Here is a 14,997-nt window from a genome sequence, read left to right as displayed (position 1 = left end):
AGAGACAAAAGCATACATGACATTACAAGCATTAATTCCATCCTGTATTTTCTGTACCACTTTGATTTTTAGTGCTATAAAAGCTTATTCTGCAACTAGAGTCATGTTTATTGTCACGTTTATTATTATAGCACTTTGTACGATCTTTCCAAAAAAGTTGCTGTACATAAATGACAGTGTGCACAACTTAGGAACACTACCTCAATATACCCTGCTACATGACAAAATAAGTTCAGTCATTTTCCTTTGTTTTGTAAAAAATAAAATAAAACATAATTTCTGTTTTTTGCTGCCATGTTTCTCTGTGACCTACTATACATAAGCCAGAGTAAGCAGTCAACTCATGTTCCTCTTTCAGCAGTAGTGCAGGCTATGACTTGACATTTTGTTACAGATAGATGCCTGAAATATATTTTATCGTGGCCCCTTTGTTCAAGCATATCTTCAATTGTTTATTTACTATGGTATATAATGCCAATTGTTTATTTACTATGGTATATAATGCTTAGCTTCTTTGGTTATAGTCTGGCTATTGCTATGAGTACTTTAGATACTGGAAAATTCTAAGAGGCTTGAATTTATGTGGTGGCCTTTGAAACTTGTAGAAAAATCACTATCAAGAGTTAGACATTGCAAACTATTAACATCCTTCCTTCCTTCCTTCTTTAAAATAATTTGCACCTGTTATGTCTGTAACCACAAAAAGTTGGTACATGACTGTTTGCTTTTAACCGAAAGGTATCCTATTACTGTACACAGAAAGGTATTTTATTTCTATATAAATCATATTCATTAGCAGTCTTAACAGGGAAGCAGTGTGCTCAGATTTAAAGATGAAATTGTGTAGGTGTCATATTACAACCAAGCATACTTTTCTACAACCTCTTTTTCAAATGTTTTGGAAAACTTTCTCATTTAATGGCAGACTAATGGCAGACTATTTAACTATTTAATAAATGCTACAGTATAAATTAAATAAGACTTATTTAACTTACTGAACTGCCATTTTAAATGACACAGTATTTATATTATGGTTTCTTATATGTAGATTTTTCAGAGTATATATATATACTGCACCTCAGAAAATCCAAATCCCATCGAGCCACGCACTTGAGAGACTTGAACCTCAGCACTGAAATAAATAGGACATGCTGGAGGGACAGATTCATAATCCAGAGGCTCCCTTCACTCTGGAATAAAATCCCAGTCCAGGTTAGGCAGAGTCCCTCATTGACTCTCTTCAAGAGGAATCTTGATGAGTGGATGGGAGATCGTAGGTTTACCCCGGGTATCACTTCTGTGTCACTGTTAGACAGAGGCACAGTATACTAACCTCGAAAAAGGGCATAGCAAAATTAATTTAAAATGGGTGGCGAAAGCCAAACACACTCTGGCTAGGCTTATAAATGCCCTAGGGCAGATAGCCTAGTATGAACCTATGAACCTATTAAAATTGCAAACTGTATTCATTGTCATTAATGATTTCCATAAATATCATGAAAACTGTCATATCTCCCTTTGCAATAAAGATTAAATTGTGTAAACAATGAACATAATATATGCTTTACTTTGAAAAAGTCATGGATATGTGTATATTATTTCTCTAAAGATTCTATAAAAAGATCTACAATGCTGGGGACATGCAAAATCCCATAGTTCTACCTTTTAATTGTAAAAATTAGGGTGGTATTCATAGTTATTATGCAAATGTGTCAAGGCTATCTGCATTGTTCACAAATGAGCACAGCAAAGCCGAGATTCACAGAGACTACATGCTAATGCATGGTGGCTGCAAATAAGTCTAAGCAAATGAAGTCATAGTGAGATGTAAAAGAGGAATGATGTAAAACAGCATATGCTAATGAAGCATTCTATCTCCCATTTGTGATTCATAATGAAATTTTCTCAATTTTCTGCACCGTCTGCAGATACATTATATAAGGATGAGTCTCTCCTATACGCCCTACTATATAATCTGTGAAGATGCTGTCACTTGCTTCTAGCTGTGCTCATTCCTGTTGTGATCTGCTTGTCTTGTCTTAGCCAAGCCAGAAACACTTGCACCCAGTGGTGTGCACCACCCAAGTAGATGGAGAATATGGAGCTATAAGTGGAGAATAACCTATTACAATTTTGATAATCAGGAGATACTTGATTAGTTTAGAGTGGAAAGGAATATTTTAAGGGCCTTAGTGGCATGTATGACTGCAGGAATATGTGGACTTCCTATTGTTGTAGATACTAAGATATGTATATCCTTCTTGCAACAGGGACCTTCCAGAGACAGAGCAGTGGCACGTCTGGTATCTCCCAGGCTCCTGCCTGGAGGATACTGCAGCAGTTCTTATGTGTACTCTTGACACGACTGGAACAGAACATCCAGCTCAGGACTGAGCCAGGACTATGTGTGCCTATTATGTGGTGACACATTTCCCTGAAGTAATCAATGCAATAGATTGTACACATGTTGCAATTAGGGCCCCTTCTCACCCATAAGGGGAGTGGTACTGAAATAGGAAGGGCTGCCATTTCATCAGTTGCCAAGTAATGTGTGCTGCATGGGGGTGCATAACCAATGTCTCTGCCCAGCAACATGGCAGTGCAACATGATTCCACATCTGGCACACTAGCTCACTTCTCTGCCTCTTCCTGAATTGTAGGATGTCTAGTGGTCATCTTGTTGGTAAGTGGAAAACATTTTATCTCATTTTTCTATTTTGTTTAAGTAGTTCTTCATGATAACATTTATTGCTGAATACTAAACCACGTCTTCTTTTTTTTGTCTCCCCATTTTCTCTCTGTCTTTCAGGTGATGCTGGCTATTCACTGGAACCATGGCTCATGACACTTGTGAGAAATCCAAGTGCATCTGCAGAGGAGACCTACAACACAGCCCTGACCCAGACCCAAATTGTCATTGAGATGGTATTTTATCTCCTGAAGAGTCATTTTAGATCCCTGGGTAGGTCTGGGGGTGTCTTTCAGAATTACTTTGCTATACATGGAGGATGTTTACTGAATGTTGCATCCTGCACAACATGATCATGCACCAGTCTGCTAGTGATGTGACCCATGATGTCTCTGCAGCTCCAGTCCTACTAATGGATACCATCCAACAGTAATAGTAAGGGATCCCAATGCAGCTAGCTCATGCATGGCATAAGGTTGCACAGGTAAAGAGGGAGTGTCTAGTCCAGAACTATGGACCATGACATTAGGGTCAATGTTTCCTTTCTGGTAAAATACACATATAATTGATGCATGCAGTGGTATCTGTGAGCTATGCTGTGTGGTGCATGGTCTAAAGTTACTGTTCATCAGACATTCCTTCTCATCTTTAAATATTTTTTTTTTATTTCAGAACAGGTAATCATATTATGTTTTGCAAAAGTCATGCCTAGGTACTCACTGCCTCCTGTTTAGTGATGTCATAAGGCATCATATAAGGAAAAAATCATTTTTTTAATTGTTTTGCGCAATATATTCTGCATAGGTGGTGTACCTAAGTAGGTACATACTGAGTGCATCAAGTGGTTCAGTCAGTGAAAAGTGTTAATTCAGTATTTAACATGAAATCATACTGTATCATATTGCTTTTTATACGATGAATGTTTTCTTACTTTGAAGATTAGATTATTTAATTTTGACAGGCACTATAATTTGTGCAATGATGAGGGTAAAATGGCAGCAGTGCTTCCATGAACAATTGCATATTATTATTTTTAGGTTCTACGTAACTGCCTGCTGTAATAATGTCAATGCATACCACATTAGTGGTGTTAATCACTGCAATCTTATTTTATGACAGACAGCTTTCTCTCCACAGTTCAATGAGGTTTAAAGCAGTACAATTACAGGAATGACATGTATACAGTAACAGAAATGAAACACTTCAATCACAGTAGGTGAAGGTCAAATATGTTATACAAATCTCATAAAAATAGGCTAGGTGATGGTGTTAATGATTTTGAATTGGAGCTGTCATGAGATCTGGAAGGTAAGTTGGTCTGATGTTGTGACCTACTTGATGCAGGTGATCCTGCAGACTGCAATCTGATAGAGCTGTGCGACCAGGACTTGAATGAGACGTTCTGCTAGGTACAGATGAACACTGACATGGCCTGCATGAAAACTGTTGTGCTTATTCCCCTACTAAGTACTGTGCTTGCTTGCAAAGCACTTGTAGTCTCACGTGATCTGCCCCCACATGTCTGGATAGTGCCCTGTCCTCTTCCCCTTCCAAGGGTGAGACCAGAAGTGCATGGGTTTTCTCCCCGTACAAGCTGTAGTGTAATGCCAGCATGTGTTGACTTTGTGATGCACCGCCACATCCTGCAGAGTTACTAACATGCTGTGGACTGTCAGATCCAGCCATTAATCTCGGGGAATGCACACCACTTTCCTGTGACTGCCTCATAAATATAACTATGTTGTCATCATCGGTATCATCACGATCTTCTTCAACAGCCATTCTACTGCTGATATCCTCCAAATGTATTGGTATACTGGAACTGTTTGCTTCTGCTGCTGATCCTGTAAAAATCATTTGAAAATATTACCCATAAAATTAATAGCATATAATACTGTGGGCTTAGTAAGGAAGTCTGGGGGAGACCTATCATGCACACTGCCTTCATTGTCATTTTGTGTAGATGTGGAAGGCTCACTTGTTAATAGCAATTGTCACATACTTTATGTAATCATTCCATGTCAGCATTCAATTCTCTATATAAATATATGTTTGTGTTTTTAACCCAACCTTCCTGAGTAGACGAGTGTTGTTGCTGCAGACGTTAGTATTAGACAGTGTCCACACCATCTCTTATTATTCCAGTGCCTTCATCTTCTGTGTCATAGTCATTCACATGGATGGAGATGAGGTATTCATTATATGACATTAAAGAGATAATTATTGTAGCCCCCCCCCTCAAGTACTAGTACAGGCAATTGCATTCTGCCTCCCCTTGGCTCTAGTACATCCTTCCATATTATTTACCCTCTTCTTGTACTGTGTTAATGTGGGTCTTCTTTTATTGACTTCATTAATGTCTAGGACAACTTGATTCCAAATTTTTGCCCTCTCACCTTGTTTTGGCCCCCTTTTTACTAAACAAATATTTGCCATATGTCCTATGAGCTGGAGATGAGGATGCCATTTTCCTCATGGATGAAGTTGTCCTTTCCAGGCATTGATCTACTGTTCTACATCATTACTGCATATAAAAATTGCCACAGTCATACAGATAAAAAACATTGGCTACAATTATCAATCAAACAAAACAGAAATGAAAGTGTGCCTGCCATCCTCCTATAAAAATTTAGATAACACTAACCCCATAATTATATACGCATGCAAAATCTCAGTCTACACTGCTGAAAATAGTCACCAGGAACCCTGTCACATGATATTACCAAGCAAAAAGGATTTAGTAAAATCTCAGTCTAGCAAAGTAAAGTTGTGAAATATTCATTTTTACAGTCTCATAAATACATACAGAAAACAGTAAAACAATCAAATATAAAGAACAAAGCCCAGAGATTTTTGAATGGACATAAGAAAGAGAAAGAGAACTGTGATGATATAATATTTATGCAAAGGAGAATGCCAAGGTAATCAATACAAAAAAACAACTCCAAAAATATTTGAAAAGAAATACAGGCAAAGGCACCCAGATATGGAAAAATACACAATGCAAAAAATAAGAACATGGAGGAGGAATGCCGAATAGAAGATTAGTAAGATAGAAGTTAAACAAATAGAAAATGAAGTAATGGAATACCTACAAACTGAAGGATTTAGTGTAGAAAGTCTAACTTTTTGTAGAATGCCAAAAGGAAACAGAGAGCAAAGAATGTGCCCTCAGTTTAAAAGAAAATTAGCTGAGGGAAGAGTTGCTTGAATTCGTAGAGATGGATAGTTATATTAAGATTGATGAAATAAATAGATTACAGAAAGTAAATAAGATCCACAATGTAAGACGTCTGATAAAACAGATGAACACAAATCAGGAAATTCATGTGATATAACAGAAGTAAATAGCTGCACAGTTAAACTAATAACAGCTAAAGTTTTACCACAAAAACACAGACTAATAAGGGAAATGAAGGGAAGAAATAAAATGCCATCATGGAAGTATTGAATAGAGAAAAGTATAAAACAATTATGACAAGAAGTGTCACTCTTAGAAGAATACAGAAGAGGAAACAGATCAACAAAAATTCATATAAAGATAGATGTGATAAAAGCAATGCACAGTATCAGAACAGGCCAGGATCTTTCATACACTATTGGAAATAGTAAACTAAAGATATCAGCGCAGGGAGGAAAACAGAGAAGATTTGTAGGCAAATATAAGGAAAAGTACAAAATAAGCAATTCATTCATGATCCAAAAAGCTTTATAAAGAACTGGAAACAAAGCAAAAGCAAAAGAAACATCAGCAAAAAAGAAGAAATATACACATTTTGGAGAAATGTTTATGAACATCCTGTGGAAAATAACAAAGATGTTGTGTGGGCAGAAAATTTAAAAGAAACAGTAAGGAGTTCAGATGCATAGGATATGAAATGGGGTGAAGCAATGGCAGAGAAATTGAAACAAAATTAAGAAAAGCTTCTAAATGGAAACTACAGGCCTAGATGCAGTACCTAACTTCTGGCTAAAAGTATTAAAATCTTTACACGGAGATGTAATCTTGAGTAAGATATATTTCTACATGCATTCTAAACAGACACCAACCTGGTTAACAAATGGAAAAATGATACTCCCCCTTAAGAATGAACCTGTAAGCCATCCTAAAGACTAAGACCAATAATTTATCTTCTGATGATGTACAAATTATATATGGAACTAATGCAGACAGAGTTTATAGTAATTTAGAAGAAAATTCACAGATCACAATAGAACAAAAGGGTAACAAAAGAAAGTCATATGGAACAAAGGATCATTTGTTACTAAATAAATCCATAATGAAGAATTGTAAAAGGGGCAAGAATCTTAGTATGGCATGGATAGATTACAAAAAAGCATTTGACATCTCACATTCATAGATAAAGGAGTGCTTACAGATGTATAAGATAAATCCTACATTGATCAATTACATTGCAATTACATTGCAGTGACCATGAAACAGTGACAAACTGCTTTGCAATTGTCATGACAAAGAGCAAATTATTATGCCATAGATAAAAATTGAAAGGAGGATGGGTATTCCAGGGTGATTCTTTATCACCACTGTTGTTTTGTCTTGCCCTTATCCCATTAGGCTGGTTACTTATTAGATTAGGTCGTGGTTACAATTTGGCTCCCAGAAAACAGCCCTGCTTAAAATTTCTCACCTGCTTTTTGTGGAAGTATAGTTCATCAGATGAGATAACTGCAAGTGTTTAAATCTTTCTCAGATGATAGAATTATGATTGGTCTAGAAAACTATGCAAAAGCAACATTTAAAGCAGGAAAGTTGCAGTACCAGTAAACTATCAATCTAGGACAGGAATGTGATATTAAGGAACTTGAGCAGGAAGGAGTGCATAAATATTTGGGACTTGATGTAGGATCAGCAATAAAACATGAACAAATGTAAATAAAACTCAATAAGCAATACTTCAGAAGAATCAAGCTAATATTGAAAACAGCCTTGATGTCTAGGAATAAAGTCCAAGCTATAAAACAATTTGCTCTTCCTGTTTTAATTTAAAGTTTTGGTTTGACTGACTGGCCTCAAGAGGTATTGGATCAGCTGTACAGAAAAACAAGAAAAATGTTTAATGCTTATTAAATATCTAATAATTAGTGTATACTAAGATGATAGATTCCATGCTCTGAAGGAGGTATCGGCCTCCTCAAAATTGATTATATGTCTACATCTGTGATCATGGGATAGACTACATATCTGCTGACCTTGAAAGATCCAAATATAGTGAAACATTTACAACATTGAGGAGTGGAAGTCTAAGATGACCTCTTTGCTTAGTTCAGCAGAAGTATTCAGGTGGCAAGTGGGAATGGAAATCAAACCAGAAGTAGACAAAAATCAGACAGCAACTGAAGTGACAAACAACAAAAGAAATAATATAAGGAAAGGAATCAGATTAGAAGGAAAGAAATGTGGAAAAGCCATAAATATTTTTGCAAGTACAGAGATCACCTGCAGCAAACTCATGTTGATCAGGATTTGAAGCAGAAATAATTAAGAAGTGGTGAGTTGAAACCAAAGGAAGAAAGTTTATTACCAGCAGCACAGGATAGTGGATGGGTTCCTATTACTTGATCGAACATTTAGGTTAGCAAATACCTAAACATCAATCTGGTAATAGCTAAAGCAAAAAAACGTGAACGGCTGGTTTAATGCAGGGAAAGAATTCCTTTGGACGTTATGCAAATTTTGCCCCTTTTCCCACTGTAGAGTGCTCTCAGAGTCGGTATATTTAGTTAGGGAGGTGTGGGGGGCAGAGTCCCCCACATGGGGGGGTGAAGCCCCCCACTTCATTTTGGTTTACATTTTTTTTTTGTGGCCGAGGGAATTCATTTCCTACATTAAATTGGCTGATCACTGTTTTAATTTTTCGATATTACCAGGTCGATATTTAGGTATTCGCTAACCTAAACATTTGATCAGGTAATATAGACGCTACTGGACTACATATACGTTAGTTTACAAAGTCCACTGAACATGTGAAAGAAACAGACAAATGTCAGTTTTGTAAAAAAAAAAAAAAAAAAAAGAATTAGAAACAGTTGCACACCTTGATATTGTGATATTCTCATGGTAGAGAACCTGTGTGCTGAAAGGCACAATAATATGGCAAGATTTTTGCATTGCAGATCGGGGAAGCACTACAATACAGAAGTAGCTGAAAAGTATTAGAAGCATGGACCACAAATCATTATAGAGAATGATGAAGTATACATACATGGGATCACTCATTACCCACAATTCCATGAAAAAAGACAAAAGCAGCACTGATAATTGCTACACTTAGAGATTACAGTGTCTCTTGAGAGACACAGTCATAAAATATCAAGATTTGTAGGCAGAAATTAAAGCAATGTGGAAGAAAAATACCCAGACAGTTCCAGTAGTAGTAGGAGCAATAGGTCTAAAAAAAAAGAATTTATAGTCATAGTTGGATTTGCTACCAAAGCATGTAACTCCATATGAATGACAGAAGGAGTCAATTCTGGGCACATTACAAAAGCTGTGAAAATCACTTTTTGCTAACATCAAAGACTGAAACAAGGCTAATTTCATGAATTTTAATCATACCCTGACTTAGAATGGGGTCCATTCCTGTCATGGTATTAGAAACCCAAAAGACATGGAGAAATTATACTGACTAAGACAATCCCCTGGATTCTCAAAAGCTTGCATGGTGTGCATGATTAGTGTTAGATGAAATTTTGCCAATATGGCAGCCGAGCGATTCACGTACGTGCACGTTTGACATGCGCAAGCGCTGTAGCACTAATGCTGCATGTCCCCAGCCATCGTATGCAAATCACCCCATTTGCAGGTGAAAAACATGCAAATGAGGTAAACTTGCCATCCAGGAACCAGGAATCAGGGCATGCAGGACTAGCATAATATGCAGAAATGTATTCGGTTAGTAACTGAGTATGGCACTGCAAACTGCAAAGCAGAGCTATGACAGCTCCAAATAAAGGCTGCATAGCATTGAGGAAGCATGCCAATGCCAAGTAGGAGGCCATTAGCATTGCAAACAATGCCAAATGTACAAATTACAACTTTTATGATATGTCTGCCGATCACGTCCATTGAAGCATAGGGCAGCGGCGCGCAAACAGGACCAGTGGGGAAATAAGAAAATAAACCTAAAAACAACAGTCTAACTATAATCAGTATTCCACCATGCAAGTCAATGGCAGGCAAAAGACAACCCGACCAGTGAGTAGTGGGTGCTAAGGGGAAGGCACAGTGTGACACATGTAACTATGCATTAGTAGGCAATTCTATGCAAATTAGGGGAAGGATAGTGAATACCGGTTTTGTCCAGCTTGTGAGGCAGGTCTGAATAGTGTATGAGTGTGGATAGCTGAGTGCAAGACTAGGAGGTAGGTGACATCATGTGTGGGAGTATCAGGCATACTGTCAGTGGATTGGAGCCTTGTGGCTTGGAGTTGCATCCAGCTTAGCACAGCAAAGCCTGGAGGTGTGTCTAAACCTGCCCAGCATGTATGACAGAGTGTAAGTGGGTGTGCATGGCGCGCAACGTGATCTACAGAAAGATAAAGGAAGTGAACCCAGGAAATAGTAGCAGTATGCACATTGCAGTACACCGATTGTGCGACACACCCCCGGGATCCCAGGATGAATCAGAAGGGCAATGGGAAGGGAAAGCAGCAGTAGGAATTTAATCAAGGGGTACTAGATTCGCTGCCAGGTGAAACAGATCGGAACCAGCCAATTACACAGGCGGCAGATCAGCCCAGCCCAGAACGCCACTATAAACTATGCAAATACCTACCCCTCTGGTTTTTCCCACACCCTACACCACCAGTGTAAACAAGCAGGGGAACTTTTAACACTCACAACAGCAAAATGTTAGGGGCTGTAATAGCTATCATACAATTTGTGGAAGAGGCTGAGGGCGGCAAGGATGGAAATGCTGCCGACCAACCCACAGTGAGGATATGGACAATAGTGTACAGACCCAGGGTGACCGACCAAGGGCTACATGAGCTGGAGATAGTGGAGCACTATAGGCTGGACAGGGACCTCCTACAGCAGATTGTTGAGCTGTGCCGGCCATGCTTGACACACAGAACTAACAGAGGGGAACCCATCCCAGTGGAAACGAAGGTATGTGTAGGCCTAAGAATACTAACTACAGGTACCTTCCAAAGGCCAACTGGGGATATGATGGGGATCTCGCAGGCATCAGCATTCAGGGTACTCCACCAGTTCCTGGATGCCATGGCAGCACATGTTGGTGAGCACGTATATTTCCCCCTCACCCATGAGGCATTGGCCAGCAGTATGCGTCTCTTCCACCAAATAGCAGAATACCCTGAGGTAGTGGGTGCAATAGACTGCACGCACATATGCATCAAAGCACCACCCGGTGAGCAGGGTAGGGTTTACATCAACCGCAAGGGCTTCCCCTCCATCAACTGCAAGGTCATGTGTGATGCCCAGGGCATAATACTGAACATGTGTGCTGGCTGCCCTGGCAGTTATCACGATTCACACATCTGGCATCTGATGCAGCTGTACCAGAAATATGCCAGTGGGGACATCCCACATGGTCACCTAGTGGGGGATGCTAGATACACACTGGAGCCGTGGCTGATGACACCCATCAGAAATGCACACACACCTGAATAAGAACTCCATAATGAGGCACACACACAAACAAGAATCATAATAGAGCGTGTGTTTGGGATGCTCAAGTCCTGGTTACGGTGCTTGGACACATCCAGTGGAGCCTTGCAGTACTCACCAACTACATGTACCCAAATCATCCTTGTATGTACAATGTTACACAATATGATCCAGCAGAAACAGCTGCAGCAGGAGCAGCAAGGGGCAGGGTCATATGACCCCCCCACCAATGCCAAGGCCTGCACATGCACAGAGTGACTTGGAGGAGGAGCAACCTGAGCCTGCCCCAGTAGGCAGAAGGAGGCATGCCCAGTATGCCCTGGCCCTGGCAAAGAGGCAACTCATAGCATATACACTGACATGGGAGGGACCCAGGGAATAGTACCTCTCTGACTCTCACATACAGTAAAATGGATGCCAAACATTACACTACCTGTGCCTAACCATGCATAGGCAGTGTACTACATGCATCCAACATAGGCAGCCCTGCAGCACCACCTGCAATACTGGGACACCCACAGGATAAGTGACTCACACATGCCAGTCAGGAGGGGGGGGTCACATACCCAACAACAGTCACAGCCAGCATGACAGGTGTAGAAAAACACAAACAAATGCTGTACTATGGCCTCTGAATGAGAGGTATGGCTGACCCTCACCCAGGCCTACACAGACAGACCACAGCAGGCCAGGTAGTGGGATGTCAGTTGTGACAGCTAGGAAGTCTGAAACCAATGTGTATGCAGTCAAAAGATAGAAATGGAAGTACACCGATATGGCATAGCCAGCATGATGGGTAAGACCACTGACAGAATCAGACTACTGGACATACCAGTACAGTCCTAGCAAATGTGTGAAACTGTCAGGTGTGCCCCCTCCACATCACATAGAAATATAGTAACAGTCAGGTGCGCCCCCCCCCACTCCTGTGTAGAAACATAGAAATAGTCATGTGTACCCCCCGCTATGCAGAAATGTTGCAACAGTCAATGCCAAATGATCAGTTGATATCCTGCAGACACAGCATGCTACCTGTTGGTGTACAACACAAAGGTCAGCTGTGCAGTACAAACCACTGGACATGATCCATACATGCATAACAGACAGCCTTACTAGGCATGCTCACACACTTAGAATAATGAAGGCAATGTCAGTTATCAACATACTGAAAGGTCATACTGGGCATGCTCACACACTTAAACACATGAAGGCCATGTATGCAAACACCAGTGGACCAGACATATCCAGAGGTTGCAATAGTTACTGTAGACACATGTCAGTATGCACCACTCATGCCTTGCACACACAGTGGATGGGAATACAGACATATATGTAAGGACAACACACCATAATATGCCAAAGGTAGATGGATATAGATGTGTGGAAGAGGGTGACCGTGACAATGAGCCATCCAAGCTGGACCCACCGACCACACAGCCAAAGGGCCCCAAACACATCAGTTGCAGATATCACTCACTGCAGTTACTAGCAACCACTACCTGTCAGCACCACAGACTATGTGGTCCATGTGCCAGCTGTGCAACACGGTTGTACAAGGACATAGTCAGCTAGCTGACCTAGACATGCACCTGTGACATATGACTCCGTATGTGGCCGCCTGTGACATGTCATCCCTACATGAATGGTGTATGGGCCATGCACACACTGGCCACCCCATAGTGATACCCTGACAAGCCTGCTGAGGTTATCCAATGTGTAATACACCTTTGGGGGAGTTATAGGCTAGTAATCTCTGTGGCACATACCATAACTGCGTACAGCTGTAGTGTGAAAGACTAGTTAGGTAGGAGTTCTAACCCCAGCCATGGCAACTGTGAGTGTGTGTCATTGTTCGTGTGTGTGTTAATCTCTCACTGACTGTGTAGTGAGCAATGCTTTTAGGTAACTCACACCCCATACATTTCACATACCCACCTTTGGCAAGGCTGCTGATGTCACCCACCTAAAAATACTTTCCTGGGAGAGCTGTAGCCTAATAATCTCCATAGCGCATGCTGTAACTGTGTACTGTTGTAGTGTGATAATGTAATTAGGTAGGAGGTCGAACCCCAGATGTGGCATGTGTGCGTGTCTGTCTGTCACTGACTGTGTAGAGAGCAATACTTTTTAGGCCACTCACACCCCTTACAAGTGGAATACCCTCCTTTGGCAAGGCTGCTGATGTCACGCAACTTGAAATCCACTTCTGGGGTATTCATAGCTGAGTAATCTCCATAGCACATCCCATAACATTGTATGGCCATAGTGTGAGTAAGGAGTTAGTTGGGAGTTCTAGCCCCCAACCTGCTGACTGTGTGTGTGTATGCGGGCATGTCCGACTGTGTAGAGAACAATGCTTTTAGGTAACTCACACCCCATACATTTCACTTATCCACCTTTGGCAAGGCTGCTGATGTCACCCACCTAGAAATACTCCCCTGGGAGAGCTGTAGGCCAGTAATCTCTGTAGTGCATGCTTTAACTGTGTACTGCTGTAGTGTGATAATGTAGTTAGGTAAGAGATTGAATCGAAGATGTGGCAACTGTCCATGTGCGAGTTTGTGTGTGCATGTCTGTCACTGACTGTGTAAAGAGCAATGCTTTTTAGGCCACTTTTACCCCTTACAAGTGGAATACCCTCCTTTGGCAAGGCTGCTGATGTCACCCACCTAGAAATACTCACCTGGGAGAGCTGTAGTCCAGTAATCTCCATAGTCAATGCTGTAACTGCATACTGCTGTAGTGTGAATTAGACATGTGTTTGGGTTCCATCCCCACACATGGCAGTTCCGGACATATTGTGTGTGTCACTGTCTGTGTAGGGAGCAATGCATTTTAGGCTAGTCTCTTGCAGTCATTTCAAAGCCGTATTTTGGCAATCCTGCTGATGCCAGTCAGTGTGAAATACACTTATGGGCAAGGACTACCCCAGTAATATCTGTGGCGCTTACTATAACTGCATAGTGCTGTAAGTGTCATACATTAGTTAGATAAGGGTTCTACTCCCAAAGGTGAGAATGTGAGTGGGTTTATAACCCATATCCTGTGTACAGGTGGTTGTGACTGTGTGACACCTGTGGCCAATGTGAGCGAGTTTTGCATTTTCCTATATGGTGGCCATACTATATATCACAATGTCCACTGTACAGGGATAACACATGTGATATAGCTGAGAGGCCGGGGTGCAGAGCCATACCCAGACATGTGACATCAAGGCCAGGCAATCACAGCAACCCCAGTATTACTCAGAGCACACTCTCAACCCATGTGTCAAACACACACATGCCTAGGTAACAACCAATATGTGAGTAGTACACTGCACATTGGCCACCAATAGTAACTATGGAGTGACAGTGGTGGGCCACAGAAGGCATGACACCCAGTCCATCTGTCCAATATGCACATACGTGCAGACAGTGCACCTCCCCCATGTTCTCCAATGGACAACTGCACCACCTGTGGTGCCATCACATGTGACCCGCAACGGACATACCATGCCTGACAACATGCTCGTATGGACAGATGCCACTGACACCAAGGAATGCTGATAGCGTGCACACCATGTAGGTGCAGGGTAAAGCTGCTGGCCATTACCAGCCCCGCCACAGGTGGGCAGGACTGGCACATCTGATGATAATCTGTGTTCACAACATGG

The sequence above is a fragment of the Protopterus annectens genome, chromosome 2.part0 (assembly GCF_019279795.1).
Source record: "Protopterus annectens isolate FY-2018-M chromosome 2.part0, PAN1.0, whole genome shotgun sequence".
NCBI lineage: Eukaryota > Metazoa > Chordata > Ceratodontiformes > Protopteridae > Protopterus > Protopterus annectens.
The sequence above is the reverse complement of the archived record's forward strand: the minus strand, read 5'-3'. Positions refer to the sequence as shown.